This window comes from Meles meles, chromosome 3 (genome assembly GCF_922984935.1).
Source record: "Meles meles chromosome 3, mMelMel3.1 paternal haplotype, whole genome shotgun sequence".
Taxonomy (NCBI): domain Eukaryota; kingdom Metazoa; phylum Chordata; class Mammalia; order Carnivora; family Mustelidae; genus Meles; species Meles meles.
Genome location: NC_060068.1, coordinates 125,629,894 through 125,656,832, shown reverse-complemented (window position 1 = coordinate 125,656,832; position 26,939 = coordinate 125,629,894). Strand labels below are relative to the sequence as shown.

General features: G+C 39.7%; 1 protein-coding gene across 3 annotated transcripts in view; it reads left to right on the top strand.

The window, feature by feature from the left end:
• TENM2 (teneurin transmembrane protein 2) overlaps positions 1–26,939 on the top strand; it is a 1,229,820-nt gene that overhangs the window by 1,184,611 nt on the left and 18,270 nt on the right. The gene's annotated exons all lie outside the window — the stretch shown is intronic.

Sequence of the window (26,939 nt, the reverse complement as noted above, 5' to 3'; positions counted from 1 at the left end):
GTCATGATCCCAACATCCTGGGATCGAACCCACATAGGGCTCTCTGCTCAGCGGGGAGCCTGCTTCCCCCTCTCTCTCTGCCTGCTTCTGATCTCTGTCTGTCAAATAAATAAATAAAATCTTTTAAAAAAAAAAAAGTGAGCGAAGCATCTAGGGCCTGACAGAATCAGAGGAGGAGATATCACCCAGCCTAAGGTGATCAGCGAAGGCTTGCCAAGAGGAAATCACAAGCAAACCACAGTAGAAATTTTCAACCAACCGTAGCTTCCCCAAACTGGGCAGCTTGTCCACAAAAAACTAACATGCAACACTCACTGAGGACGTTCATGATGCAGGCTCTATGTTACATGCTTTACTTATTTTCAGCAGCCCCACCGGAGGACTTCCCTCTGTTTTTCAGATGAGGAAACACAGGTTCTGGGAAGCTACAAAACCTGTCCAAAGGCACCAGAACTAGAAAATGGCACAGCCAGGACCCAGTCCCAGTTCCATCGTTGTGTCTGGCTCACTTGCCTATTTCCTTAACCGCCAAGTATTAAATTCACAGTCATCCAGATAATCTGGGTCCTGCCTAGTCAGTTACCAGGCACTTGGAGGGTCTGATTCTTAATATCATGTTAACCCCTTCCCCCGTGGCAGGGAAACCTACGGATCCCAGTCCTCATCAAATTTAGCACTCATTCACTGAGCACCTACTATAAGCCAGCACTGAAGTCAATATGGCACCCCAAGTAAAATCCCTTCCCTCCTGCCCCTGACGGTCAAGGGTGGGGAAAGGAACCAGACCGGCAGATAAGCAGTACACTATTGAATAACTAAAGTAACTGCAGATTAAGATAAGTGCTGGCCTGAGAGTAAACAATGCAGCCCCACACGGTTTAACCACTACTTGGGAATCACACTTGGGTAATAACTTTGGCTGCTATTGGGTTGCAATCCACCCCGCCCAGCCTATCTCCCCGCAGGGCCAGGCCACTCCATATTACGATTCTGCCTTTGTCTAGTTGGAGCTTCATTCCTCACATTAGGTTATCAGCAGTCTCCCATGTTTTCCTTCCTATGCTGGTATCTGCAAAGTTGCAAACCGGCGTATCTTCCTAAAGACAAAAATGAAATGAGATTAGTAGCTAAATCCTTAATGACTGGATTTCAGGGCTCTATAATTGATTTTTGATATGCTGCACTGTAGAAGTTGATTATAAGTAGTAATCGTGCTTTTTCTCTGATAAATCAGTTATGCATTTCGACTAAGTTTGCAAAATAAAGATAAATGTGGCCCTAAAATAAAATGGCTATAATCCCAACTCTGAATATTAAAAATCTTAATAATGATACTTGTGGTAATTAGCAGAAGTTAGGCACGCAAGTCTTATAACTGAATTTCTGCCAGGGTTAGATTTGCTGGCATCATGTTTATGCAAATCAAAACACAGCTTTATCTATCAACACCTCAACATTTAATTGTGTGGTGTTAGTTCCTGTAACAATAATCACATATCCATTTAGCTCTCTTAAATGAAAATCACTATGAGATTATAACAGGTTGAGTGGACTGAAAATGTAATTTGAAAATGAGGGAGAAAGCCTGGAATTTATTTGCATCTCATTTATTTTAATTCAATTCATAAATTGTTTAGTGAATGAAATAAAAGCAACTCCTGGAAATTGCAGGGGAGCAAGTGGAAGAAGGTGTAAAAGAAAGGGGGAGCATGCTGTGGATGAAGAGAACTGGGGAGTGTCCTTTTAGGTTCTCCGGGAGCCCAAGGCAAGGAGGTTTGCAGCCCCTAAACTAAGGGTACCTGTTGGCACACACAGGGCAACAGGCTCTTCTCACTTCCAGGGCTGACGTTCTTTTCCTTCCATCTTGATTTCCACTGTCAAACGGGGCCCTGAAATTTTTCATTCATTCCTTCAGATTACTAGAATGGACTCTTAGGAGAACGCTGCATTTTACAGCGGTCATCGTTTTCCTGTGTATAACTAACTCGTTTTTTTTACATTTTCTCTTTGCTTTAAGTCTCCTCTGTATGTGGGCTGCAAATTAAACCAATACTATACATTTTTTTAAAAACATGTTTGCTAAGTGCCAACTCTATGCCAAGCACTATGGAGTGAGTAGACTAGAGAGAGAGAGAAAGAAAACTAAATCCTTGCCAGCAAGAAGTTTGCATTCCAGTGGAGAAAGCAATGTGAATCGTGTGGTGTAAGCTGTAACAGAGGCAATGTCACAAAGAAAGCGGTAGTTGGTTGTGTCAGGAGAGGATGGACTGAGGCCAGATAACAAATAAGCCCTACAGTCTCAGGAGCTTTCCAATCACAGTGCAGAGAAGGCAAGCAGCTCGGCCTCGTGGGGACTCAGTGCATTGCTGTCCTGTGATCCCACCACAGTAGGCAAATGACGTCTTGGGTTGCTCTGGAAGGACAAGGCGCTGAATGAGCAGAGCTGGGCATGGCCTGCATCACTTCAACTGAACCACAAGACAGCCTAGGAAATGTCTTTGTGAGAGCCTAAGGAAAAATGAAAGAACACATAGCAGGGTCTCCGCCGTCTTGATCAGGAAGAGCTTCAGGACTGAAGAGCAGTAGGAATTAGTCTGGCAAAGATATGGGGAAGGGGTGATCAGAACAGAAATGTTGCCTATGACACAACAGAGAGTTCAAAAGGGGGAAGAGCATTTCAGGAAACTTAAGTCAGGTGGGCCAGAGGGAAGGGGAACTTGTTACACTGTGGTACAGAAAAAGAATGCGTCGGCCAGAGGCAACACATGGAAAGGAATATTTTGCTAGGATGACATTTATCCAGAGGACTGTGGGGAACTGTTCCAGGGTTTAATTAGCAGAGTGATGTGTTGGGATGTGTAGTCTTAGAAAGACTCTCGGGCTTCCTCAGGTGTGGAGGAAGATAGATTAGAAGGAGACAAGATAGGAGGGGAGGGACAGCACAGAGCAATTGCAGTAATCCAAACAAAGAACTAAATCACTAACAGTAAAGAGAGAAAGACGAAGGAGGGAGGGATCTGAGAGATACTTAGCATACACAATTGACAGGATTTGTTAAGTAGCAGGGTTGCTGTATCAGGCTCTCCTTTTTAGGCTCCCTCCCAACAATCCTATGGACTAGGAAACTGAGTGGCTGTCTAGCCTCTGTGAAGGAGAGAAGATGGGGACTGAACCCCAAGACAGATGTGTGACATTCTGGCAGACCCAGGCCTGCTTCTTAGTATAGGGGGAAAAAATGTTGCTCTTTCATGAAAAGCAGGGAGTTTGTAGAGAACCTGCAGTGCAGCAACAGAGGAGATCGAGCACTGAAGCAAGCAGACTTACCTCTCCCAGGTGCCATCAAGCTTCTAGGAGTCTGGCCAGTTGAGTAATGTGAGGCCCCAAGCCTAAGCTTCCCTAGAATTCAGAAGAAATCAAAAAGCCCAATGAAGCTACCATGATAGACCCCAGTGAAATTCTAAGCCACCCAGGTAGCCCTTCTTCCAGCAACCTAGTCAGGGACATCTCTTGGGTGAGGAACATGTCAGCAGCCTTTCCATATAGGCTGGTGAAATGTAAGATGGTGGACGGATAGACCAACAAAGAACCTTCCACAAAAACTTTATGATGCTTTGGCAAAATTTAGAGTATTAGTCCGTTCTTTCCAGCACAAACTCAACGTGAGACTCATTTTCATTATGTCTCCCAAGGACGTCTCAAGGAATCTCATTTGAAAGAGTGTTTTACACTCTACTCCTTTCTCTCTTCTCCCTGGTCTTTTCAAAACACACAAAACAGTTCATCAGGGCATCTGTAAGCTACGTGAGCACCGGAACCACCTCACTGCTGTATCCCTGATGACAAGTGCCATGTGATAGGCACTCAGACAACAGGTGAGGAGGGAAAAGCGGATGCCCATGCCTCTTGAAGGGTCCTCCCTAGAAGGTGCATGTGTGTGTGAATTCCACGCCACCCCCCAATCTCACCAAAGCAGGCATGAGTTCACAATCACATTTCCCCAGTATTTGTCGGGAATCTTCCCATTGCAAAACACAGGAAGCCCACTCAGACTAGCATAATAAGAAAGGGCATTCATTGTCTTGCCTAATTGGGCCCCCACAAGCCCAAATGATGTCATCCGGCTGATAACTCTTTTTTCTCCCTTTCTCATGGTCCCCTTCCATCCCGCAGCATTATTTCTCTTGGCACTTGAACTAATTTTCTCCCACAGTAGGCCAGTGACCTCGTCACACAGGGGAGTCAGGCAGAGATGGCCGAAGGTGACTTCAGGCTGACATCAGCCTAGCTTAGTGAACGCAGAAGAAAGGATCTCCCACAGTACTTATACTAAAAAAATATATATATATATATATATATATCTCCCAGGAAACTGACCTAGTACAGATGCAGGTCTATGATTGGCCAGTACAAGGTCACATGTTGACACATGTATCTTGTGTTGGACGTCTCAGTAAAACCACCTAACCAGGGAAACCTTACAGAAAGGGCGTGCTGCCCCCAAAGAAGGAAGGAGTAGGTTAAATCACACACACACACACACACACACACACACACACACACACACACATACACACACATACACACCAGATATGTTCTACACCCTCCATTCCTCCAGAGCCTAATCATAAGGCAGATTTCTGGTCCTGAGTCTCTGTTCATGTATCATTCCCTCCACCCCCGACCTTCCCCACCAACAAGAGAAGAGAGAGCAGAAACCAACCTATTCTGAGATTTAAAACTCCTGCTCTTCCCTGAAATGGATTCAGTGCATGATTCTCTCTGAAAAGGAAGCAGACATCCACCCTCTAAGATGTTGCCTCCTGATTACGATTTACATAGAGATAGCAGAAGCAAAAAACAACTACATGTGTAGGTAGCAGAACAAAAGAAAAATCATCTCCAAGATCATTTTTCATCATGATATTGGTATTAGTGTCCTTCCCAAGAAGAGGTGGGAGCAATTTTGTTAGGGTTTTCATATGATTAATAAGACATTGCAATTACCCACTGGCATGTGTTAGTTTTACCTTTGTGGCAAATGACAGTGACCCAGGAGCGAGGTGGGAGGCAGCTGTGCATGCGAACACACACATGCACTCAGTTCTGCATGGAGCCTGCTGAAGTAGCTCTGCTAATAGCCAGTAACTGTGAAAGCCTGGGCTTTATCAGTGCCTTCCTGTCACAGTGCTCTCAATCTGCACGGATATTTTATATTTCAAACATCTGTGTGTCGGCAGTGTCTCAAGCACTCAGTGTATACAGGTGAGCGAAACAGACAAGACTCAATGTTACACTGGGAGCAGTGCTTGTGCAGACAGGACTTGTGATAAATTTAATATCAGCTTAAATAATATAGACTTAGAAGGGCAAGACTTTGCAAACATTAAACAATGTATCTCCCACACAAGTATTATTTTTGGCTGACTTGCTATTTTGGACGGTGTGGTGGAAAACTGGAAAGACCCTCCTGTCATAGCAAAGGGAAACAGATAATAATCAAATAACTGATCAAATAATAGAAAGCCATTGTGATGGGTGCTACGGAGAAAAATACAGGGTGCAGGTAAAGGGGAATATCTGATGTAGGTTAGGCTACTCTAAGAGAAGGATATTTGAGCTGAGAACTGAAGAGTAGGAACTTTCCAGGCATGGGATGGGAGGCAGCCTCCTATTCTAGTGGATCGGCATGTGCAAATGCCCTGAAGCAGACGAGACTGTTGCATATACCCTGAGCAGGAGAGCTAGTGTGACTGGAGCAAACCAGCTGGGGGCAAGGTCAAAGACACAGGCCCTTAGTGACCTTGGTAAGGATCTTAGAAATATACAAGTCCTCCCCAGATGGACACATTGGTGAATGAAAAGGACCATTTATCTGCAGACTGGACTATCTCCCTTCTTAGAGGCTAGGAGACACACGACATGCTGGGATTCTGGAAAGTTCAGATTGAGAGGGGACAAGAACAAAACCTATTCAGGTCATCCAGGCTGAGCCTACATACCAGTTGCCTCTCTTCTCTACCAGCCCACCCACCTCTACTAGAATATTCCCACAGCACCTGAAATGAAGTTCTCTGCCTGTGAGGGGCCTTTGCTTACTATACTAGCTTTCACTTGCTGACTTCCCAACTGGAATATTCTCCCCAACCCTTTCCTTGCCCTCACCTGTAAAGTCTTAGTCATCCTTCAGGCTCCCACTGACAGAGCCCTTCTTCTAGGAAATGGTCCTTGTGAGCCCGGTTCTAAGTGTCCTTCCTCCTTCCCATAGTTTTTTGTGTTTGCTCTCATTACAGCATAATGTTTTCATGGTTGGCTAACATGTCTTTACCCTCCTCTGACCTGTAAGTTCCATGAGAGCAAGGACCATAAATGTCTTGCTCTATCTCGAGTGCCAATCACAGTAACAAGCATACCGTAGGTGCTCAGTAAATATTTAGTGAATTAATAAATGGGATTTTAAGTTGACATCACGAAAATCCACTCTCTCTAACTTCTATTAATTCCAGGTTTTGGGAGCCTCCCAGAATGACTCTAATTGTTCTTTGGAATGAAGCCTTTTAGTTATTTGGAGATCACAGATGTCCTAGTCACATTTTCTCTTCCCAGTTTTCCACATTAGAACCTTAGATCATGAGAGTTGCCATGGTTCTGATACTGGGTCCCATTCAATGCCCTTATTCACAAATGTGTGCTGAGTACCAAGGACTTTAGAAAATAACAATGGACACTAAGAAACATAAAGTCCCTACTTTATGTTTATGTACATCAAAGGCTCACCGGCCATTACAGATAAGGAAACTGAGGCATTAAAGGTGAAAGACTGCCTTGCAGTGACAAAACTTATCAGTGTCAAAACTGCAGAGTCAAAACTGCAGCTCAAATTTAGGTCTTTCCACCTCTCTACCTCACCATCATCCAAAACAGCAAGTCATCCAAAAAAATAATGTTTGCTTAGGGAATACATTATTTAATATGTTTGCGGAGGCTTACCCTTCTAATTATGCATTATTTAAGCTAATATTAAATTTATAGCACGTTGTTTTGTCTGCACAAGCACTGATTCCAATGTAGCACTGAGTCTTCTTGTATGGCAACAGGAGAGAGCGGCTCTAGAAATCCCAGAGGACTGACCCAGAAAGGAAATGAAGATGTCCTCTAGGCCTGGCTTTTCCTCTGGGTAGGTGAATACCTAAACTCACTAAGGCAGGAATTCAGCTTGCTTTTAAATGTCTCCAGCTGTGGAAAATCTCATGCCTTCCCTCACTCACCTTTTTGGGATTTCCCACACTCAAAACATGACAGGCAAAGTGTTCCTCCGTAAGTCTAGCTGAAACCTCTCCTGCTGTGCTACAATGCCTTTTCCTGGAGGGGATCCAGCCCAGTGTTAATTTCCTCCATGTTTCTCAAATCACCAGCTCCCGTCATTGCCCCTCGAGCTAAGTTAGAGTCACTGGTTATGGGCCCAGCAGGGCCATTTTGACGACAGCGTTTCCTTTTCTCGGGGTTTTTTACCAGCCTCCTTGTGACAGGCGTGTACTTGGTGAGATCAAAACATTCTGGGGGGAGATTCCACAGGGGAAACTACTTCCCAAAGTCTGCCCTCTGCAAAAATAAAAACCATGCTAAATAGCTGAGTTTTATTAACTGGGGAAGCCAGGCTGAGGAAAATGCCCGATAATTAAAAATAATGGCTTCCTTACAAACACAAAATTGTATTAATTTAAAAATTGGTTTCTTTATCACTGAATACCTACCAAGCTGGCTGGGAAGGGAATTGTGCTGATCCTGGCAGTGAAAATAATTCAAAATAACTTTTATGTTCTCCAGGAAGCCTCAAGGTTAATTTAAATATTGTTAGATGGGTAATTTAATTCAGAATAAGAGAACAGTGTGGCTAAATTAAAGCTCCTGAACACTCTCAAGTGGGGGCAGACGCCCATGAAGGACTGAGCATGCTTGTCCAGCCCTCCAACACCCCGCGGCCCCCAGCTGAGGCACCTCCTTTTCACAAATGCCATGCTCATAACTAAAGACACTTGATTAGGCTACACAACAGACCTGAACTTTCAGCTGCCAGTAAGTTTATCATTTTTCATTATTAGAGGGATTGGGCATTTTTATAAGAATTATACGTTTCAAAAGTTGACTCAGAGTGACATGACCAAGATGGCGACCTCAGTCATTCCGGATTTTGTCCCCCCCTCACAAGAATAACAACTATTAATGGACAAGACACCACTGAGACAATCCTAGAACATGGGGGTGAGGCTGAAGTTCTCCCCTGACCACAGAGACCAGGACAGACTGGAATAGAAGTCTAAGAGCAATAGCTACACACTGACCATGTTGTCCCAAGCCAGTGTCATTCCACGCAAAGAGGTCTCCCTTGAGTTTAGGTCCTCCATAGGGGGATGAGAGTCCAGAGGGGACATCCAGCACCCGCCCCCCACACACACACATACAGCATCGTGGGTTACCTTGTGAAAGCCCCTACTCTGGTCTTGCCCCAGAGTTTGACCCCTAGAAAACTGATTGCGATAAAGAAGGAAGGCGAAGCTTGCAACAACCAACACACAGATCTTGGCAGACCCAGTTCCTACACACAGAGCCCAAATACTACTCCCAACCAGCACCTTATCTGCAGAACCAAGTTGTTGGTGCAGTCCTCCCACGGATTCAGCAGGATGCAAATCTGCCGGATTCAGGGCCTCACATGAGGATTTTCACTGGCCCTGGAGCCCCTGCCCAGGCAAGGGAACTGAATCATAACCCTCTGGGTGTGGCTCCCAACCCAATCTGACTAGAGGGCTGGTGGGAACACCTGAAAGTTGAATACCCCAGTAATGACAAGGTGAGAGGAGGACAGAGCTGATCACCCCCAAAGCAAAACCAGTACCAGACAGAGTTCCCCTGCTATGCCCACACAGGAGTTGGTTCACAGCCCCACTCCCTGTTTAGTAAAGCTCCTGGCCATTCCTGACCAGAAAGCCCATGCAGAAAATTCTGGAAGTTCTCAGAACAGGCCCTCCCACCTACCCAGGCAAAGGAGTTGAATCAAAGTCACACCCACTACTGAGAGTGACTCCCTACCCTGACTGCCAGAAGGGCTGGTGGGAATGCCTGGAGGTTACATACCTCAGCAAGCTCAAGCCTTGCTGTGTCCCTAGAGGCAGGGACAGAAGCTGATAGCCTACTGAGCAAAGCCAGTGGCTGTACTCAGTCTTGAAACTTGGAGCAAGGGTCAGCTTGAGTCAAGACCACAGAGAACCTTACAAGCTCTGGAACAAGTTCTGCTGCACCGAGACAAGGAAACTAATCCATAGCCTTACCTAGGCACCCAACTGGAGCCCGAGGGAAGCTGCAGAGCCCTTCTCACAGCAGCACTTGAAAAGAAGGCATAGTCCCTGGTTTTCCCCACCTACAAAACAAAAAGAATGGCTCCACCCAGATAGGGAATTCAGTGAAAACTCTTCCCTGTTAAGGAGTCTCCAAGCAGGCTGTGAAGGACCTAGATAGATCCCATCCTGCTGCCCTTCTAGAGCAGAGAAGCTGAATTCATAGCCCCATCTATGGCTGAATATAGTACCCAGTCCCAACAGTGTAGTAAGCCTGACCAGAGAACTGAGAAACCACAGAGCTCATCCTATAGCCTCAACTGGGCAAAGACCCAAGCCAGTAGTCTGCTTCAACTTTTGTCAACAGCAGCACACTCCCTCACCACTGACCTCAAAGCTCAGGCAGTTGCCTTGCCCAGAAATTGACCCTGAAGCAAGCAAAACACACTTGCCTAAGGACGTTACCAGCAGGCACATCCAGAAACCCAAACTGGGCTGACTGGGGAAGAACTGTCTCTACCAAAGCAAATCTTTAAAGTCTTGAAGAGACTGCTTACTCAAATGTGCAGATACAAATGTAAGGAACTGAGGATCACAATAAATCAGGTAAATATGATACCACCAAAGGAAACTAATAAAGTTTCAATACTGACATTAAAGAAATGGGTATGTATCAACTGCCAAAGAATTAAGAATAATCCTCTTGAAGTTTAGAGAACTACAAGAGCACCCAGACAGACTACTGAACAAAATTAGGAAAATAATGCATGAACAAAATGAGAAGTTCAACAAAGAAGTAGAAACCACTAAAAAAAAAAAAAAAAAAAAAAAAAAAAAAAAAATCCTAGACATGAAAAATACAGTGACTGAAGAATTCAATAGAGTACTTCAAAACTAGACTTAACCCTGCAGAAGAAGCAATAATCTGGAAGATAGGACATATGAAATCACCTAGTCAGAGGAATAAAAAGAGAAAAGAATGAAAAAGAGTGGAGAAAGCCTACAGAACTTATGGAACATATTCAGAAGAAATTAGGGGAATTCCAGAAGAAGAAGACAAAGAGAAAAGGACTAAAACAATAATGACTGAAAACTTCTCAAACCTGGGGAGAGAAATGGACATCCATGAGGCCCAAAGGCTCCTAAATGCATTACCTTGAATAGGACAACACCAAGACACATTATAATTAAATTGTCAAAAGTAAAAGACATGGGGGTACCTGTCTGGCTCAGTTGGTACAGCGTGCAACTCTTGATCTTAGGGACATGAGTTCAAGCCCCATGTTGGGTGTAGAGATTACTCAAAAAAAAAAAAAAATTTTTTTTTTGAAGACAATTTTGAGAGCAGGAAGAAGAAAGAAGTTACACTCAAGGGAATACAGACTTTCCTGAACAAACAGAAGCTGAGGAAGTTCATCATCACTATACCTGTCTTATGAGGAATGCTAAAGGGAGTTCTTAAAAAGGAAATAAAAGGATGCTAATTAACATTATAAAAGAAACTTAAAAAGAGATAGGAGCCTGGCTGGCTGAGTGGGCAGAGCATGCAACTCTTGATTTTGAAGTTGTATGTTCAAGCCCCCTGTTAGCTGTAAGATTACTTAAAAATAAAATTTAAAAAAAAAAGCATAAAAATCCTTTTAATGGTAAATGTTAGATTCTATAATATGTTAATGGTGGTGTGGAATTCACAACTCTAAAAGATTTTTTAAAATGTAGTAAATAAAAATACCAATAACTACAATAATCTATTATTAATTACATAATATAAAAATATGTACACTATAATATCAATAACCAAAATGTGAGAAAGAGGAGAGGTAAAAGTGTAAAGTTTAGTAATTCTATTAAAATCAAGTTAATACCAGTTTAAAATATAGTATAATAGTTTGAAGATAATTTATGTAAATCATGGTAACCACAAGAGAAAAATCTGTACTAAATATACAAAAGAACATACTAAAGAAGTCTAAGCATACTGATACCAAAAGACATTAAAGAAACAAACAAAAAAGCATTTAAGAAACAAATGGATTTACAAAGAGCTAGAAAACAGTATTTTAAATGGAAAGTCCTTACCTAGAAATAATTACTTTAAATATAAATACATCAAATTCTCTAATGGAAAGTTATAGAATGGCAGAATGGATAAAAAACAAAAGTCAGTAGTATCCTGCCTATAGAAGACTCATTTTAGGCTTAAAGACACACACACATTGAGATTGAAGAGATGGAAAAAAAGATTTCAAGCATATAGCAATAACAACAACAATGCAGGAGTACCTATACTTCTATCAGAAAAAAAAAAAAAGACTTTAAACTAAAAATGGTATCATTATATAGTAATAAGGAGTCAATCCATAAAGAAGACATAACAATTATAAATATTTATTCAACACTGGAACACCTAGTTTAAAGGAGAAATAAAAAGCAATACAATAATAGTTGGGGACTCAATACCCCACTCTCAGTAATCATTGAAGACAGAAGCAAAAAGGAAACAGTAGATTTGAATAACACTATTTACTAAATGGACCTAACAAACATATACAAAACCTTCTATCCAACAAGAGCAGAATACACATTCTTCTCAAGTGCACATGGAACATTTTTTTTTTTGGATGGACCACATGTTAGGCCACAAAACAGGTCTTAGAAAATTCAAGATTGAGGGCACATTGCTGGCTCAGTTTGTTAAGCTTCTGACTTTGGCTCAGGTCATGATCTCAGGGTCCTGGGATCAACACAATAAAGGCCGTTCATGAAAAGCCCATAGTTAACCCCAATGCAATGGTGAAAAGCTAAAAGATTTTCCTTCAAGATTAGGAATAAGACAAAGATGCCCATTCTCACCTCTCTTAATCAACATAGTATTGGAAACCCTAGTCAGAGTAGTTAGGCAAGAAAAAGAAATAAAAGACATCCAAATTGAAAAAGAAGTAAAACTGCTGCTATCTGCAGATGACATAAAATTATATATAGAGAACCCTAGGAATGTCTGGGTGGCTCAGTAGGTAAAGCATCTGCCTTTGGCTCAGGTCATGATCCCAGGGTCCTGGGATGGAGTCCTACATTGGGCTCTTTGCTCAGCAGGGAGCCTGCTTGTCCCTCTGCCTGCCACTCCCCCTGCTTGTACTATCTCTCTTTCTCTCTCTCTGGCAAATAAATAGGTAAAATCTTAGGGAGGGAGGGAGGGAGGGAAGGAGAAAAGGAGAGAGGGAGGGAGAGAGAGAGGAAAAAAGAAAGCAAGAAAGCAAGTGAGCCCTAAAGACTCCATCAGAAAACTCTTAGAATAAACAAATTCAGAAATGTTACAGAATATAAAAGTCAATACACAAAAATTTTTGTGTTTCCATATGCTAATGAACTATCAGAAATTAAGAATACAATCCCATTCATAATTACATCAAAAAGAATAAAATTAGGCTCAGTCACTTAAGCATCTGCCTTCGACTCAGGTCATGATCCCAGGGTCCTGGGATTGAGTCCTGCATTGGTATCCTTATTCCACAGGGAGTCGGCTTCTCCCTCTGCTCCTCCTCCCACTGGTTCTCTCAATCTCGCACTCTCTCTCTCTCTCAAATAAATAAAACCTTTTTAGAAAAAGGTTCCTAATGAAATTATTAGGAATAAATTTAATCAAGGTGGTGAAAGATCCATACACTGTTGTAACATACTGTGTGACCCCCTGGCCCATGCCAACTCCCACTCCAACAGTCATCCTACTAGGGCAGCTCCAGAACCAAGCATGCTAAGACCCTACCCACCAGCCCATGCCTGGTTCAGCTCAACTGTCCTGGCAGGATACCCCTGGCACAGAGCACCCCAGGACTCGCTGATCTGCAGCCACTCCAGCTCCAGCCATCCTACCAGGCACACACAGTTTATGCAGGGGATATTTCTACATCAGGCTACTCTTTCAAGATTAGGACAGATGGCTGTTCCACCTAATTTATAAAAGGAAAATAAGGTCAAACAAAATGAGACAGAGGACTATGTTTTAAACAAAAGAACAAGAATATGTTGGCTAATTGAATTTAAATTAAAAAAAAAAAGAACAAGATAAAACCTCAGTAGGGGGAGGAGAACCTAATGAAAGAGAAATAAGTAAATTACTTGATAAAGAGTTCAAAGTAATGGTCATAAAGATGCTCACTCAGAAGAAAAATGGTGGAATATGGTGAGAATTTCAACCAAGAATTAGAAAATGTAAGGAAGTACCAGACAGAAGTCACAGAGCTGGAGAATGTAATAACTGAACTGAAAAATACACTAGAGGATATCAGCAGCAGATTAGATAATATAGAACAGATCAGCAACCTGAAAGACAACCAGAAAAGCAAATAGAAAATAGAATTTCTAAAAAATGAAAATAGTTTAAAGGACCTCTAGAACAACATCAAGCATACTGATATTTACATTGGGGTCTCAGAAGGAAAAGAGAGAAAGGGGCAGAAAATTTATTTGAAGAAATGATGGCTAAAGCCTTCCCTAACAAGGGTGGAAAAATACATCCAGACACAAGTAGAATATAAAGTCCCAAACAAGACAAACCCAAAGAGATCTACACAAAGACATTTTAATTAAAATAGCAAAAGCTAAAAATAAGGAGAAAATCTTAAAGGCAGCCAAAGAAAAATTGTCAGCAGAAACTTTGCAGGCCAGAACAAACTGATAAGATATATTTAAAGTGCTAAAAGGGAAAAACTTGCAAGCAAGAATACTCTACCCAGCAAGGTTATCATTCAGAACTGAAGGAGATATAAAGTGTTTCCAGCAAAGCAAAAACTTACAAAGTTCATCACCACTAAACAGCCTTAAAAGAAATGTTAAAGGGTCCTCTTTAAGCCAAAAAGAAAAGACCATAACTAGAAATAAGAAAAAATATGAATGAAAAAGATCTCCCTAGTAAAGGCAAATATATAGTAAAGGCAGTAAATCAGCTACTTAAAAAGTCAGAATGAGGGGTGCCTGAGTGACTCAGTGGGTTAAAGCCTCTGCCTTCAGCTCAGGTCCTGATCCCAGGCTTCTGGGATCAAGCCAGCCTCAGAGTCTCTGCTCAGCAGGGAGCCTGCTTTCCCCACCCTCTCTCCGCCTACTTGTGATCTCTGTCAAATAAATAAAATCTTAAAAAAAAAAGTCAGAATGAAGGTAAAAAAACAAAAGTACTATTAAGTAGTTAAGGGGTACACAAAATTAAAATATGTAAAATAAGACACCAAAATATAAAATGTGAGAGAAGGCATAAAAATGTGCTTTTAAAATGTGTTCAGACTTAATATCGCCTTAAAAGAGACATATGTGTGTAACTATGCTATGCATATATGTAAATATGCTATATATATATGCAAATATAAATGAACATCATGGTAATCACAAACCAAAAACATAAAATACATAGACAAAAAAATAAAGAGAAAGGAACCCAAACATAACACTAAAGAAAACCGTCAAACCACAGGGGAAGAGACCAAGAGAAGAAGAACTACAAAAATAACAACAATTAACAAAATGGTAATAAGTAAATATTTATTGATAGTTACTTTAAATGTGAATGGACTAAATGTTCCAATTAAAATACACAGGGTGGCTGAATGGATTAAAAAAAAAAGCCATAAAACCCCACCTATATGCTGCCTACAAGAGACTAGTTCAGACCTAAAGACAAATACAGACTGAAAGTGAAGGGATGGAAAAAGATATTTTGTGTAGATGGAAACAAAAGAAAACTGGTATAGCAGTACTCCCATCAGACAAAACAGACTTTAAAACATGACTGTAACAGAAGAGAAAAAAATAAGGTATGATGTAATGATACAGGAGACAATTCAAGAATCCAAAAAAAATTTTAATATTCACAAATATTTATACAGCCAAAATATAAGCACCTTAATATGTAAAGCAAAAATTAATAGACATAAAAGGAGAAATTGGCAGTAATACAGTGATAGTAGGGGACTTTAATACCCCATTTATATCAGTGGAGAGATTACTCAGACAGAAAATTAATAAGGAGGGGCGCCTAGGTGGCTCAGTTGGTTAAGCAGCTGCCTTCGACTCAGGTCATGATCCCAGGCTCCTGGGATCAAGCCCCACATCAGGTTTCCCAATCAGCAGAGAGCCTGCTTCTCCCTCTCCCTCTGCCTGCTGCTCTGCCTACTTGTTCTCTCCACCTCTTTAATAAATAAATAAAATCTTAAAAAAAGAAGAAAACTAATAAGGAAACATTGGTCTTAAAGGACATATTAGACCAGATGAACTTAATAGATATATACATATATAGAACATTCCATCCAAAAAATACAGAATACACATTGTTTTTCAAGTGGACATGGAATATTATCCAAGATAGATCACAAGTTGGGCCACAAAACAAAGTCTCAATACATTCAAAAACACTGAAATCATATCAAGCATATTTTCCAACCACAATGATATGAAACTAGAAATCATTTACAAGGAGAAAACTGGGGAAAAAACACAAACACATGGAAACTAAACAACATGTTATTACATAACAAGTAGGTCACTGAAAAAAGGAAATTAAAAATACCTTGAGACAAATTAAAATGGAAACACAATTACCCAAAATCCATGAGGTTCAGCAAAAGTAATCCTATGAGAGAAGTTTATAGCAATACAGGCCTACCTCAATGAACAAGAAAAATTCCAAATAAATAATCTAATTTTATACCTAAAAGAACCAGAGGAAAAACAAAAGAAACCCAAAGGTAATAGAAGGACAAAAATAATAAAGATCAGAGCAGAATGAAATAGAAACTTAAAAAAAAAATCAATGAAACTAAGATATAGTTCTTTGAAAAGATAAAATCAATAAATCTTTATCCAGCCTCATTAGGAAAAAAAGAAGGCCCAAATAAAAGAGGAAATGAAAGAGAAATGCACAGAAATGCAAAGAATAGTTAGAGATTACTGTTAAAAATTATAACTTCTAGGACAACCTAGAAGAAATGGGTAAGTCCCTAGAAACACACATCCTTCCAAAACTGAACTGTGAACAAATAGAAAATCTGAATAGACAGATTACAAGTGATGAAACTGAATCCATAAGTTAAAACAAGACAAAAGTCCAGGACCAGATAATTTTAAAGGTGAATTCACCAAACATTCAAAGACGAGTTAGTACCGGGGCTCCTGGGTGGCTCAGTGGGTTAAGCCTCTGCCTTTGGCTCAGGTCATGGTCTCAGGGTCCTCGGATCAAGACCATCAACAAAGCAAAAAGGCAACATACTGAATAGGAGAAGATATTTGCTAATGATATGTCCAATAAGGCATTAATATCAAAAATATATAAAGAACTTATACAATTCAATGCCAAAAAATCCTAAATAACCCAATTTAAAAATGGGCAGAAGACGGGGCACCTGGGTGGCTCAGTGGTTTAAGCCTCTGCCTTCAGCTCAGGTCATGGTCTCAGGGTCCTGGGATTGAGCCCCGCATCGGGCTCTCGGCTCAGTGAGGAGCCTGTTTCTCCCTCTCTCTCTGCCTGCCTCTCTGACTACTTGTGACTTCTCTCTCTCTGTCAAATAAATAAATAAAATATTTTTTTAAAAAATGGGCAGAAGACTTAAAATGACATTTTTCCAAAGAAGACACACAGTGGCCAACAAACACATGAAAGGATGCTCAACATTACTAATAATTGGAGAAATGCAAATCAAAACCCACAATGAGATATCACCAGTCAGAATAACTCAGATCAAAAAGCTAAGAAATAGCAAGTGTTGGCAAGAATGTGCAGAAAAGTAAATTCTTATGCACTGTTGGTGGAAATGAAAATTGGTGCAACCACTGCGCAAAACAGTATGGCGGTTCCTCAAAATTTTAAAAATAAAAATACCATATGATCCAGTAATTCCACTACTGGATACTTAGCCCAAGAAAACAGAAACACTAATTCAAGAAGATACATGTGCCCCTATATTTATTGCAGCATTATTTACAATAGCCAAGATATGGAAGCAATCCACGTGTCTATCAATAGATGAATGGATAAAGATGTGATTGATATACACATATCAATATCATATGTAGATATCAATCACATCTGCATAATGGAATATATATATTGGAATGTATATTTGTGTGTGCATGTGAGTGTCTGTGTGTGTGTCTGTGTGTGTGTGATGGAATATTACTGAACCATAAAAAAGAATGAGATCTTGCCATCTGCAACAACATGGATGGATCTGGAGGGCATTATGCTAAGTGAAATAAAGCATACACAGAAAAACAGATACCACATAATTTCACTTGTATATGGAATCAGAGAAACCAAACAGAAACAGATTCATAAATAGAAAACAAACCAGTGGTTGCCAGATGGGAGGGAGTTGGGGGTAAGAGCAAAACAGATGAAGGGGATTAAAAGGTACAAACTTCCAGTTGTAAGTCATGGAGATGAAAATTATAGCATATGGAATATAGTCCATAATATTGTAATAACATTATATGGTGACAGATGGTGACTACATTTATCATGATGAGCACTGAATAATGTCTAGGATTGTTGAATCACTATACTATACTGTACACCTAAACTAATATTGTATGTTAACTGTACTTCAATAATAAAAATTTAAAATAAATAGGGGCACCTGGGTGAATCAGTGGGTTAAGCGTCTGCCTTCGGCTCAGGTCATGGTCTTAGGGTCCTGGGATCAAGGCCCGCATCGGGCTCTCTGCTCAGCAGGGAGCCTGCTTCCCCCTCTCCCTCTGCGTGCTTCTCTGTCTACTTGTGATCTCACTCTCTGTGTCAAATAAATAAATAAATATTTTTTAAATTAAAAATAAATAATTTTTTTTTAAATGAAGTGAAAGAGATGTCAGGGAAGTTTGTATCAACACAAAAGTGCCATAATATAAAAGCATCCTGAAAGGACAACTACCTTGGACAGTCTCCTGGACTTAGCCTGAATAAGAAATAAACTTCAGTCATTTTAAGAAAAAACAAAATATCTAGGAAAAAAATTTAACCAAGGAGGTGAAAAACCTATACTCTGAAAACTAAGATTGATGGAAAAATTGAAAATAACACAAATAAATGAAAAGACATTCTGTACTCATGGATTGGAAGGATTAATATTGTTAAATATGTCCATACTACCCAATGAAATCTACAGATTCAATGCAATCCCAGTCAAGCTACCAATGACATTTTTCACAGAACTAGAACAAAGAATCCTAAAATCTATATGGAACCACAAAAGACCTTGAAAAAAACAAACAGTCTTGGGGGAGAACAAAGCTGGATGTATCGTACTGCTTGATTTCAAGATATGCTACAAGGCTCAGGTAATCAAAACAGTATGGTACTGGCACAAAAGCAGACACAGAGATTAATAGAATAGAACAGAAAGCTTACAGAAAAACCCACACATATATGGCCAATTAATCTCCAACAAAGGAGGCAAGAACATAAATGTGGAAAAGACCATCTCTTCAATAAATGATGCTGGAGAAACTGGACAGCTATATGCAAAAGAGTGAAACTAGATCACTATCTTATATCATATACCAAAAAATTCAAAGTGGATTAAAGATTCAAAGTGGATTAGGACCCCAAATCCTAAAACTCCTCAGAGAAAACAAACATAGGCAGTATTTTCTTAGACATCAGCTTTAGCAACATATCATGGATATGTCTCCTCAGGCAAGGGAAACAAAAGCAAAAATAAACTATTGGGACTACATCAAAATAAAAACCTTTTTTTTAAGATTTTATTTTTTTAAATAATCTTTACATCCAATTGAGGCTCAAACCACAACACCAAGATCAAGAGTCACATGTTCTACTGACTGAGCCAGTCAGGTGTCCCCAAAACAAAAATCCTTTGTACAGCAAAGGAAACCATTAACAAAATGAAAATGCAACCTACTAAATGGGAGAATGTATTTGCAAATCATGCATCTGATAAAGGATTAGTATCCAAAATATAAAAAGAGTTTATATAACTTAGTATCAAAAAACAAATAACCTGATTTAAAAATGGACAGAGAACTCAAATAGATATTTTCTCAAAGAGACATACAAGAAGGCCAAGTGTGCTTGAAAAGATGCTCAACATCACTAATCATCAGAGAAAGGCAAGTGAAACCAATGAGATATCACCTCATAGCTGTCAGATTGACTATTATCAAAAAGACAAAAATATTAAGCATTGGCAAGGATGTAGATAAAAGGGAACGCTTGTGCACTGTTGGTGGGAATATAAATTGGTACAGCCACTATGGAAAACAGTATGGAAGTTCCTCAGAAAAATGTCAAAGAAAGACAAATACCATATGATCTCTCTTATACCTGGAATATAGAAAAAAGCTCATATTACAGAGAATGGATTGGTGTTGCCAGAGGCGGGTTATAAAGAGTAGGAGAAATAGGTTAAAAGAGACAAAAAGTAAAAAAAAAAAAAAAAAAAAAGTTTAAAATGAAGAAAGGCCCCAAATATGCCACCTAACTCAATACCTTAAAGACTAGAAAAAGGACATCCTGAACCCAAAGTTACTAGAAGAAAGGAAATAATGAAAAGCAGAAATAGAGAGTAGCCAAACAATAGAAAAGATTAACCAAACTAAGAATTGTTTCTGTGACATGATTTTTTTAAAACTGACAAACCTGAACTATATCAATCAAAGAAAATAGAGGACCCAAACCAACAAAATTATAAATGAAAAAGGAGACATTATAACTGATACTACAGAAATACAGAGGCTTGGGTGCCTGGGTGGCTCAGTCGGTTAAGAGAGTGCCTTCAGCTCCCGTCATGATCCTAGAGTCCCAGGATCAATCTCACATTGGGCTTCCTGCTTTGCAGGGAGTCTGCTTCTCCTGCTGACCTCTCTCCTCTCATACTCTCTCTCTCTCTCATTCTCTCTCTCTCAAATAAATAAATAAAATCTTTTTTAAAAAAAAGAAAGAAAGAAAGAAACAGAGTCTTGTTAAAAGGCTACTATGAGGGGTGCCTGGGTGGCTCAGTCATTAAGCGTCTGCCTTTGGTTCAGGTCATGATCCCAGGGTTCTGGGATGGAGCCCTGATCCGGCTCCCTACTCCGTGGGAAGCCTGCTTCTCCCTCTCCCACTCGCCCTGCTTATGTTCCCTCTCTCACTATCTCTATCAAATAAATGAATAAAATCTTTAAAAAAAAATAATAATAGTTACTATATGTGAGCTAACTTGAATTTAAATATAATTTTGAAAAAAATAAAATAAAGGAGCAACCAAAATAAAAAATTTAATAATAATAATAATAATAATAGTTAATAAAAGTCTATGATGAAAAACTATATATGAACCAACTGGACAATCTACAGAAATGGACAAATTCTCAGGCAAGGGAAACAAAACAATCTTGAGGGAGATTAAAAGAAGACTGAATTAGTAATCAAAAATCTCCCAAAGAAGAAAAGATCAGACCCAAAGCCTTCACTAATGAATTTTGCCAAACATTTAAAAAAGAATTAACAACAATCCTTCTCAAACTCTCCCAAAAAATCAGAGGAGGAAGTACTCCCAAACTCATTTTATGAGGCCAGCATTACCCTAAGTAAATCAGATACCAAAACCGGGGTGGGGGTGGGGAAACTACCAGAAAAGAAAATCACAGGCCAGTATCCCTGATGAAAACAGATGCAAAAATTCTCAATAATATCCTAATAAATTAAATTTAGCAGCAAGCACATTAAAATGATCATTTACCAGGACCAAGTGGGATGTATTCAGGGATGCAATGATAGTTCAACATACATAAATCAAGCAATGTAATAAATCACATTAACAGAACTTTTTAAATCAAATGATCATCTCAATAGATGCAGGAAAACATTTGACAAAAGTAAATATCCATTCGCAATTAAAAAAAAAAAAAAAAGCTCAGGGCGCCTGGGTGGCTCAGTCGTTAGGCCTATACCTTTGGCTCAGGTCATGATCCCGGGGTACTGGGGTGGAGTCCCACATCAGGCCTGCTGCTCAGCGGGAAGCCTGCTTCTCCCTCTCCCACTCCCCCTGCTTGTGTTCCCTCTCTTGCTGTGTCTCTCTCTGCCAAATAAATAAATAAAATCTTAAAAAAAAAAAAACTCAACAAAAAGGGTATAGAAGGAATGTACCTCAATATAATAAAAGCCACTTATGACAAGCCCACAGTTAACATCATACTCAATGGTGAAAGATTGGAAGTTTTTTCTCTGATATCAAGACAAGGACACTCACTCTTACTACTCTTATTTAACATGATACTAAAAGTCCTAGACCCAGCAATCAGGCAAGAAAGATAAATAAAAGGCAACAGACTTAGGAAGAAGTAAAATGGTCTTTATTTGCAAGTGACATGATTTTATATAGAGAAAATCCTAAATATTCCACCAAAAAAAACCTGAGATCTCAAATTAACTCAATAAGTTGCAAGATGAAAAATTAACATACAAAAATCTGTAGCCTTTCTATACACTTACGCTGAATTTTCTTAAAATAAATGTCCCATTTACAATAGTGTCAGAAACAATAAAATATTCAGGAATAATTTTTTTAAAGATCTTATTTATTTACTTGAGACAGAGATCACAAGTAGGCAGAGAGACAGGCAGAGAGAAAGAGGGAAGAGGGCTCCCCACTGAGCAGAGATCCCAATGCGGGGATTGATCCCAGGACTCTGGGATCATGACCTGAGCCGAAGGCAGAGGCTTTAACCCACCGAGCCACCCAGGCGCCCCCAGGAATAAATTTTAACTCAGGAGGTGAAAGATTTCTTCTTGAAAACTGTAAGACATTGATGAAAGAAATCAAAGAAGACACAAATGAATAGGTATCCTGTGTTCATGAATTGGAAAAATTAATATTGATATAATGTCAATACTACCAAAAGCCATGGGGTTTGAGGGTTTTTTAAGATTTTATTTATTTGAGAGAGAGCACAAGTGGGGAGAGGGCCAGAGGGAGAGGGACAAGCAGACTACCCACTGAGCAGAGACCCCAAAACAGTGCTCTGTCTCAGGACCTTGAGATCATGACCTGAGCAAAAGTCAGATGCTTAAGGGACTGAGCCACCCAAGTGCCCCCAAAAGCCATGTTTAGATCCAATGCCATCTTTCTCAAGATTTCAATGGCACTTTTTATAAAAGTTGGAAAAAATCCTAAAGTTCATATTAAACCACAAAAGACCCTGAGTAGCTAAAGTAATCTGAGAAAGAAAATCAAGAGGCATCATATATCCTGATTTCAAGCTATACTATAAAGCTATAGTAATTAAAATAATATGGTAGTGGTATAAAAATGGACAAATACATTTGTACTGAGCTATTTGTCTCTAAGATGATGGTATAAATGCTCTCAAGAAAAAAAACATACACCAATGGAACAGAATTGAGCGCCCAGAAATAAACCCAAGGATATACAGCCAAATCCTATTTGACAAGGGAGCCAAGAATAGTCAATGGAGAAAAGATAGTCTCTTCAATAAGGGGTGATGGCAAAATTGGATACTCACATGTAAAAGAATGAGAGTGGTCCCGTACCTTACACTACTCACAAAGATTAACTCAAAATGGACTAAAGGCTTAAATATAAGACCTAAAACCATAAAATTCCTAGAAGAAAATAGGAAAAGATCTCTGGGACACAGGTCTTGGCGATGATTTTTTTTTATGACACCTAAAGCACATGAAACAAAATCAAAATAAACAAATGGGACAAAATCAAACCAAAAAGCTTCTACACAGCAAAAGAAACAATTAACAAAGTGAGAAGACAACCTATAGAATGGGAGAAAATATTTGCAAGTTATATGTAATTAAGGGGTTAATACCCAAAATATATTTTTTAAAAATCATTGGGGCACCTGCATGGCTCAGTTGGTTAAGCAGCTCCGGTCATGTTGCCAGGGTACTGGGATCGAAACCCTCATTGGGCTCCCTGCTCAGTGGAGAGTCTGTTTCTCCCTCTGCCCCTGCTTGTGCCTTCTCTCACTGGTGCTCCTTCTCTCTCTCTCTCTCTCAAAAAATAAATAAATATCCTTAAAAACAAAAAAATAAAAGAACTCATACAACTCAATGGTAACATTAAAATAATGCAAATTGCCATCAAAAGAAATGAAATCTTGCAATTTGTGACGACATGGATGGAACTAGAGGGTATTATACTTAGGGAAATAAGTCAATCAGAGAAAGACAATTATCATATGATCTCCCTGATATGAGGAAGTTGAGAGGCAATGTGGGGGGTTTGGGGGATGGAAAGGAATAAATCAAACAAGATGAGATCGGGAGGGAGACAAACCGTAAGAGACTCTTACTGTCACAAAACAAACAGGGTTTCCGGGGGGAGGGGGGTAGGGAGAGGGTGGTTGGGTTATGGACATTGGGGAAGGTATGTGCTATGGTGAGTGCTGTGAAGTGTAAAACTGGCGATTCACAGACCTGTACCCCTGGGGCTAATAATACATTATATGTTAATTAAAAATTTTAAAAATTAAAAAATTAAAATTAAAAAATAATGCAAATTAAAAGCAGGTAAAGGGAGGCATCCAGCTAGCTCAATTGGTAGAGCATGTGACTTTTGATCTCAGCGCCATCAGCTGGAGCCCCATATGGGCATGGAGATTACTAGAAGGAATGAATACATACATACATACATAATAAAAATGGACAAAGGACCATTTTGGCATATGAACAGACAAAAGGTACATGAGAAGGTGCTCAGCATCACTAATTGTGAGGGCACTGCAAATCAAAACCACAGTAACTCCTCACACGTGTTAGGATGGCCATCAAAAAGAGTAAATGCCAGCAAGGATGTGAAGAAAAGAGGACTCTTGTGCATGTTGGTAGGACTGTAAATTGGTGCAGGCACTGTGGAAAACAGTGTGGAGGACCCTCAAATTTTTAAAAACAGATAATACAAAATCCAGCAATTCTATTTCTGTGAATATATCGAAAAGAAATAAAGAGTATGTCAAAGATCTATCTGCCCTTCCACATCCACTGCAGCATTATTTACAATAGCCAAGACATGGAAATGATCTGTGTGTTCCTCAACAGATGAAGGGATAAAAACCTGTTTATGTATTTATAAAGGAATATTATTCAGTCATAAAAAATGAGAAAATCCTGCCATTTGCAACAACATGAATGACTCTTGACAATATTACACTAAGCGAAATATGTCAGAAAAAGACAAATACTGTATGATCTCATTTATATGTGGAATCTTAAAAAATAAATACAAATGAAAACTCACAGAGAAAGAGATCAGATTTGTAGTTACCAGAGGTAAAGAATAGGTGGAAAGGGAATTGGAAGAAAGTGGTCAAAATGTACATATTTCCAGTTATAAAATAAATAAGTACTAGGGATGTACTTATGGGTGACTGTAGTTTAGCACTGCTGTATGTTATATAGAAAAGTCATTAAGAGAATAAAATCCTAATAATTCTCATCACAAAGTGAAAATTTTTTAAAAGAAAAAAAACATCTATATGAAATGACAGGTATCCTAAACTTCTTAAGGATTTCATTTCATTACACCCATAAGCCTTTTATGCTGTATAATTTAAATCTATACATTGATGTGTAACAACTATATCTCAAGAAAGTTGGGGGGAGTATGTTAATTTGAACCAGTGCTATAACAAAATCCCTTTCCCAAGGATGTGGTAAATTAGGGAATAAAATCCCACCTTAAATTATCAATGGCTAATGATTAGCACTTACTACTACCTTATGGTTGGTACACCCAGGCCAGGGGTCAGAGGCCTTGTCAACTCTACATAGTAGCAGTAAACCCAAATGTTAGCAGTCAGAGGTTGGGGACCCCCCTTCTAGTTTTGCCCATTATTCAGTTTCTTCCGTAATCTTAGCATGCTCACCTACGAATATAACTGTTATAATGATGCTCATGTTTATATATATGATTAGCATGTTCTTTCCTATAGTTACATATTACAGTAAATATTCATATATATACACAGATAGATATGCACATGAATATATATATGGTTATATACATGATTTGCCTGTTAGCCCCTCTCAGGTAGCTGAAGATAGGGATTTCTATCACTCCAACTGTATTTTAACCAAGAGTATACCTCAGAATCACCCAGCCCCTATTCCCTAGGGGGCTGATTCAGCAGCTGTGGAATCAGCCCCGCAGCAGTGCTCTGAGAGAGCATTCCAGGTGGTGCACAACCGAATGCCCGGTGGAGAGCAGCTGGTCAGAGAGGTGGTACAGCCTAGCGGGGAAGACACTGAGTTCTGGACTGGGATCCTGGCTCTAGCACTTATTATTTGCATAAACTTGAACAGGGCACTTAAACCTGTCTGTACCTTGTGTGTAAAGTGGGGATAATAGTGCTTGCCTGGGAGTGTTGTGAGGATTAAATAAGATAAAACAAGGGTAGCTCTGAGAACACACTAAGCCCATCATAAATTCTCAGGACACACTGCTTTGTTGGTGTTGTTCATCCCTGCATTCCAGAGTAGGCACCAAGCCTGACACCAGCAGAGATTTAATGCTCAATAAATAATAAATGCACAAGGAGCTGTATATTAGCAATGAGAAGCAAAGAAAGAAATTAGTAAGGAAAGGGAAGGGGGATAGAAAGATGACCAAGGAGATAGGAAATACATAAGCATGATAAGGAGTCATCAGCAGCCAGCTCAAGAAACCCTGAAAATCCTTCTTCATTGTTGCCACATTATTCATTCTGCCTAATAAAATGTTGGCAAGGCCTGAACTGAAATTTTCAGACTCATAGGATTAAGAGTCTTGATGGCCTTCTGCATTTGTCCCAAATGAAGCAACCCAACATGGCCAAACTTCTGTTTCCAGAGGAAGTGATCATTCTGACCCCAGCTTGTGGTTTGCTTTAAATATGGTGACTCTAATCTGGGCTCAAGATGCTCAATAATTCTGACAGCATTAACTTTTGGACCTGTTTAATTTTTTTTTTAAGATTTTATTTATTCATTTGTCAGAGAGAGAGAGAGAGCACACAAGCAGGGGGAGCAGCAGGCAGTGGGAGAAGCAGGCTTCCTGCTGAGCAAGGAGCCTGATGCAGGACTCAGTCCCAGGATCCTGGGATCATGACCTGAGCCAAAGGCAGAGGCTTAACCGACTAAACCACCAAGGTATCCCTGGACCTGTTTTTTAAAAAATCCTACCACTCCCCCTTTGCTTTCTTGACTGTTTTTCCCCTGGCTGCCTGTTTGATTACATGAATCTTCCATTTGGAGTTGGGTCCCCTATAATCCTAAGAACCCATGTTTTGATGCTTTTTCTTTCTGAAATGTTCTCTCTCAAGTGATTTATCCCCTTCTCTCTGAGATGACTCCATGGAAATAGCAATATTTTGAGGAATCAAGTAGTCCTGTGTTCAAATCCAGCCTCCACCACTTGTCTAGATGTATGACCCCCTCTTAGCTCAACTGCCCATATATAAAATAATTTCTACCTGTGTTGTGAGAATTAAACTGGGATAAGGCATGTAAAGTGACTAGCACAGTACCTGTCAAGCATGAGGGCCTTATATCAGTTTAGATTAGTTTCAACTGCTAATACCAGAGATTAAAAATAACAATGGCTTAAATAAGATGTGGCT